Source organism: Nannospalax galili, unplaced genomic scaffold, assembly GCF_000622305.1.
Source record: "Nannospalax galili isolate Female #2095 unplaced genomic scaffold, S.galili_v1.0 scaffold1845, whole genome shotgun sequence".
In the NCBI taxonomy this organism is placed as follows: domain Eukaryota; kingdom Metazoa; phylum Chordata; class Mammalia; order Rodentia; family Spalacidae; genus Nannospalax; species Nannospalax galili.
The window spans coordinates 625,261-631,988 of record NW_008353595.1 but is presented as its reverse complement, the minus strand read 5'-3'; positions in this window follow the sequence as shown (position 1 = coordinate 631,988).

Sequence of the window (6,728 nt, the reverse complement as noted above, 5' to 3'; positions counted from 1 at the left end):
CTGGTCAAATGGAGAGACCCGCTCACTGGAGCATGGAGAGGACCAGACCCACTTCTTACAGTGGAAAGAGGGTTTGGGTGTGTATTCCCTCAAAATGAAAAGAGACCCCTCTGGGTGCCGGTGAGGGATATTAAATATTTGCCCCAACAAGGGGACCATGATGATAACCCGTCCAGGGAGTGTTTCAACCCTGAGGATGGTTCCTCTGTTTCTCCCTCAGGGACAATAAAAGATGTGGACGCTGTTACTCCTGACACTTCTGATTCCCATCCTGCCCAGTGATCAAGGATTTGGAGACCCCAATGCTGCAGCAAGGTGACTGGAGGCCTGATATGGAAAGCCCTGTGAGTGTCAAGGCGGAACCTATTATGCCTATAGCTACAAACAGGGAATGGTGCTTCAAACGGTGGACTGTGGAGATTGTATGGCCCAGCTTATAGTAAAAATCAATCAAAATGATCTGTTATCCAGATATCAGAGTTGGGTCTGTATCCACAAGCCCAAGATTATTCCCATTATTAATGGCAAACCAGGCCATTGTTCCTGTTCCTTGTTTTACCAAACCATGCATACTGTCTGCTACCAGTCAGCCCAATAATGTGTTAGTCCTTCCAATAATAAAACCTATTGGACAGGAACAAGAGTGGATAGGACCCCAGGCCCTATTACTGGGGGAAATATTGCATCCTCCCAATGTTATGGTAATCCTGGACAAACAGTGTGCTGGGACATGGAAGCCCCCATTGGCTATTCCAATGGCGGTGGGGTCCAGGACGAAGCCCAAGAATTGCAAGTCCATAAAGAAATAGAACAGAGAATCAAAGCCCAGTATCCCGAGCTTAATTATCATCCACTGGTGGTCCCGGAAAGTAGGGGAGACCTAGACCTCGACCCCTAAGCGGAAAACCTGTTAGAGCCGACCTTTTCATTACTAAATCAAACTGCTCCAAACTTAGCCAAGGATTGTTGGCTTTGCCTGCGTATCGGGCCCCCCGACCCATTGCAGTGCTTGTTAATTCCTCTGATACTAAAAGTCTCACTTTGTTACATAACTGTTCGTTAGCCACGGCCCCCATCCAGGTCCAGCCCTTGCCAATATTGCCCGGCTCCTGCATGTGGGCTGCGCCCCATCCAAACATCTCCCGGATCGATGTAGGGGGCATTCCCCCACATCCTGCAGCTCAAATATTTCCATGCCAGCTGATACTAATTTCTGCCCCCCTGCTGGTATTGTCTTGGTGTGCGGAGGAGGGTGGGCCCATAGCTTTCTACCTGTCAATTGGACAGGTCTTTGTGCCTTTGTCATCTTAACTCCTGACATAGGCATCGTCCCAGGAGATGAGCCCCTCCCAATCCCCTCCTTTGATTATATGGGAGGTAGGGGAAAGAGAGCAGTTCATATGATCCCCCTCCTGGCGGGATTGGGAATAGCCATGGGAATGACCACCCATCCACACAGAAAACTCTCTCTACAGTTGATCAATGATGTCCAGCTTCTTTCTGGTACCATCCTCAATCTTCAAAAACAGTTAGATTCTTTGGCTGAGGTGGTGTTACAAAATAGAAGGGGATTGGATCTACTAATAGCCAAAAAGGGAGACATCTGTTTATTTTTACAGGAAAAATGCTGCTTTTATGCCAATAGATCTAAAACCTCCAAAAAGGTTTAGAAAAAAGGAGGAGAGACTTTCAAGAAAACCCACTCTGGACCAGTTTACATGGCTTTTTACCCTACCTCCTCCCTGTACTTGGCCCCCTTCTTACACTTCTTGTCCTTATTTTCAGACCCTGTATATTCAATAAGCTCATGGGGTTTGTTCATCAGAGAATAGAGGCAATCAAATTACATCGTCGAGGTGCATTATCACAGGCTTGCTAGTCAGGAGCCAAGCTCCCATGATTGGCCATCTTCATACGATTGCCCATCCCCTGCCCTCCATGTAGCCAAGGACAGGTAAGACCCTCCCAGGCTGATGAACCTAAGACAGGGGCCATGAAAAACAATCATGGTTAGCCGAGGACGGGCAACTTCAGTATCTGAGGAGAGGCAACCTAAGACAGGGCATGGAGAGACACCTTGGCGGATGAGATTCATAACACCCAGTGACAGGTAAGATCTCCACAGGGGAGACAGCCTAAGACAGGGGTTGTGTTTCTCCGCTGTTACAACAAAAATAAAAAGGGGAATATGTTGGGTCTCCAGGACCCTCATAATTGTGGCATAACTTACGAGGCCTATTGTAACTTCCTGAGCCTGACTAAAGTTTGGCGACCTGTCCCTGGCCGGTCACTTCCTCATGGAGGTGATTCAGCAGGGCCCAACCTCGGACTGCCTCTCCCCAATCACAGCTGGCATGGCCAATTCCCAGTGGCTCACAGCCACTGCCCCAGATGACATACACCTTTGCCCTTCCCTTTTCCACACCCCTTTTTAATTAAACTATATAAGGTAATGCCTGATGCAATAAAGTAAGTACCTGCCTTGACAAGACTCCTGACTCGGTGTGGTTTTTGAGTCGCCGACACTCACCATCCCACTCAGCCCCTAAGAGAGGAACACAGGCTGGTCCTGGCCTCTCTCCCTGTGCCCTACGTGTCGGAGAGCGATCCGACAGCCACCATGTCTGCAAGTGCTGGAAGCCACTGTCCTATTGGTCCTGGAAAGCAGATATACTGACGCTGGGGCAGGAATTGATAACTCATGTTTCCCATGCGGTTTTAACCCTGCAAAGGGCAACACTGGCTAACTAAATGCTTTGAATGGTACATTATCAAGGTTTATTATGTGAAAACCCAAGATTAGTATTAGAGACTATAAAGACCCTAACCAGCCACCTTACTTCCGGTGAGTCCAGGTTCCCCAGAGCATAACTACACAGAGATAATAAAGGAAGCATTTTCTAGCAGACCCAATTTGCAGGGTCAGCCTTTACCAGTTACTGGTTGAATATTATACTAAGGGGAGCTTTATTCAGGAGGGAAGATGGTTTGCTAGATACTTGGTAGTTATTCTAGAGGCAGTTAAGGATCTAGTTCTAGGAACATCAGCACAGAAATCAGAACTAATAGTTCTTACCCATGCACTCCAACTATCAGCCAGGATCCAAGTAAGTCAATATCTACACAAACTCAAAATATGCTTTTACCACTCTTCTTGCTCACAGAACAATATACAAGGAAAGAGGACTTGTCATGGCAGGTAGAAAACATTAAGTAGGGAGTTGAAATTTTAGAATTACTTGAAGCTGTGTGGGCTCCAAAGGAAGTGGCAGTAATCCACTGCAAGGGACATCAAAAGGGAATGTCAATGGTAGCGCAGGAAAAGTGAAAGGCAGACTGGGAGGTTAAGCTGGCAGCAACAGAATCTCTCTACCTGCCATGATGGCAGCCCTGCTTCCAAGTCCCCTAACAGAATGGGATCCTGACTATTTTAGAGCTGGACTGGTTCAAAATGGAAGGAAAAGTCCTTCTAAAAGGTTGATGGGAATTTGTTGTCCCAGTGTAATTACTAAGGAAAACTGGGAAGCTTAACCTATTGGAATAGCAAATATCCTAGTGGTACTCCATGTTACCAAACAGTCCCAGTCCTTGTGGAACAGGTGAACACAGCTATAATGAGTCCCTGTCCTTTGGGCCAGATGTAAAACCAGGATGTAGGGTCAGATGATCTGCTGAATGGGCTGTCAAAACCAGTCAACCACCAGTTGCTTATAGCTACCCACAACCTCCTTAACACCACTAATCCAGCTCTAGCTGGAGATTGTTGGCTATGTCTCTTCCTAGGGTATCCTAAACCTCCACAAACAGTGCCACGAACTGTTTGAAGACACTGGGGGGATTTATTCAAAACACCACATTCTACCCCCTGGCCCCCATAGGCTCATGACCATATCATAATGCAAAATGGACTTTAAAAGTCCCCATAGTCCTTAATAGTCTCAACACTGTTGTTCAAAAGTCCAAGTCCAAACACTCTTCCCAAGACCCAAGGCAATTAGTTAACTTAATCCCTGCAAAATCAAAAAGTAAATTACATGCTTTCAACATACGATGGCCCAGAATGCACATTCCCATTGAAAGGGAGGAATGGGGACATATTAAGTAAAAACCAAACCAAAGTAAGACTGGAAAGCAGCAGGGCAAACACCAAATTCATAGCTCCATGTCTGATGCCAGAGACTTTACTGCCAAAGGCCTTGGATATCTCAGCCCCTCTAGCTTTGCTGAATGCAACATACAGCTGTCTCTTGGACTGGTACCACCCCCTGTATACAGCTTTCCTTAGCAGATGTCTCACAGCTCTGGCATCTCCAACATCTTGGGGTCTCCACTGAAAGCCAGGCTTCACCTTCACAGCTTCACACAAAGGCATCTCAAGGCCTCTTGGCCTGTCAGGGCCTTCTTTATACAGAGACACCCCTGCCATATACTGCTTGGCCTTGGCAGCTCCCTGAAACTGCAGAGGAAAAATCAATGACCTCCTCACTCTTGTATCTTTCATGCCTCTAAAGTCATTACCATGTGAATGGCACTGCCAAGTCCACTGTCAGCTTGGGATGGACCTTAGCCCACTTAATATTACCAGCAGTTTTTGGTATACTGTAGTTTTCTAGGAGTAGAAGGTCCTTAGGCCTTTTCCTTTCATAAGTTAGAAGCTTAGCTGGGTGAGGTCTTGCCCTGGGAGTACCCTTTCCATAGTTCCTGTGTAAGTCTGGAAGCCTCTCCTTAATGGCTGTAGCCTAGCCACCATAACAGTGGGAGTGTCTCTTCCAGGACCTGCCTTCACAGGCACATTAAACTTCCTTGTTTTCTTTTCCTCTTCAAACTGTACATTTTTCATTTCTTTCTACCACATTTGCTCTTTTTCATTGTAGTTCTCACCACTGATACAATGCTAGACTGTCTTGAAATTTTCTCCACCAAAGAAATAGTTCAATGCATTTTAATTTGGCTTCAGGTAACTTCTTAGGCCATGGGGAACAGCAGGTGGAGTCCTAGGAAAATATCCTAGTTGCTATTTAATTCCTGTTTCCATCTCACTCTGTAACACCTTCAATCAGGCCTCTACTAGAACAACCCAAAGTTCTGCTTATAGTATTCAACTGCTTTTCTAGTCCAAACTTCCAAACTCTTTTACTGTTGGGAAAAAGAAGAGTTTACTGCTTGTTTGAGTTTACTGCTTGTTTGAATTTACTGCTTGTTTGAATTTACTCCTTGAATCTACTGCTTGTAACTGATTAACTCAATTCAGGAAAAGACACAGGCACCCAGAGATAGAGGCAAGAGCTGCAGCCCCAGAGCATGACCTGTGACGAGTCACGTAGGCATGCCTGCCTGCACAACATAACAGGGAAGGGCTGTACCAGATACATACCACACATATCACCCTCCCCAAGTGGGACACCTAAAGGGAGTTGCAACATTGTTTTAAAATTACTGGTGGTGGGGTTTTAAAATTATTGATGGTTTGAAACTATTGGTTAAGTGAAAAGCACAGACTTTTGTGCAAGTGCTGTGGGAGCCTATATAATCCCTGCTTGAAGTTCCTTCAGGGTCGTGAAGTTGCTTCAGGGTCGATTGCTCCAACCAGACCTGCATGTCTTGGAAGGACAGTCGACCCCAGCTAGCTGACTCAACAAAACTCTGCTTGATTTTTGCATCTCCATGCTCGTGCATTTGTTCCCTTGAAGAGACCCATCCGAGTCATGGACCCTAACATTTGGGGGCTTGTCCTGGGATTCGGGGGGCTCCTGAGGGAACAAAGGGCGAGCAGAGGCAGAGTCTCTCTCTCTCTCCGGATAGGGCAGTGTAATTCGGGGGTCACTCTCTCATGTCTGTATAAATCCAGTATAAAGCGGGAGTCGCCATCTCGTGTCTGGTCTCGGGTTCGAGTCCTGAGCAGGGAAGTCCAGGTAACCAGTCCTGGCCCTAGGGCCCAAGTGATTCATCCCGGGGAAGGAAAGCCTGATCGGCAGAAACTGGCGCCTGAGGAAGAGAAGGTCGAGCCCGTCACTTTGAGGCAGTCCGAGTGGATGGCTTTTGGGAGAATCACGAGGAGTCTCAAGGATCCTGAAGGTGAGAGTGAAAGTGGTGAGTGTGGCGTGTGCCAGGGTGAGAGGAGGACCGGTCCGAGCGAGTGCAATGAGATGTGGTGTGCATGCTTGATAGTTTTGTTTCTCGTCATACTAGGCTGGGGCCTGATTTTGTATTTCTCTCTACACTCTCTGTTTTAAAAGCTTTCCTCTCCTCTTTTTTTCTTCCTTTCATTCTTGGTCTGAGTCTTCACGTGGGACCGTTAAAGGCGAAAGAGCAATTGAGGCTATCTGATCAGGGCTACTCCCTGATGTTAGCCAAAGGCTCTTAGCCCTCTTGACGGACCCCGACTGCCCGCACGGGTGTAGACAGGACCCCCATCTATATTTCTCTCTCTTCTTCATCCTCCTCTCCAGCCACTGAAAACACCCCATGGGCACGGGTCGGGCAAGTAAAAGCCATTAGGGCACCGCTGCTGGAAGACTCCTGTGAAAGGATAAGGGGGTCCCAGGCGCGAATCCCAGATAAATTCACATCCCCCACAGAAGAAAAACTGGGCAACGACAGGCACCTGTCCACAAGCACACCCACTGGCCATCTTGCTTAGAGTGGCATCTTCACTTTTCCTTTCTCACCTTTCTCTTCTGTGATCACCACCATGGGCCAGACTCAGGCCACTCCTAAAGGTCTAATCT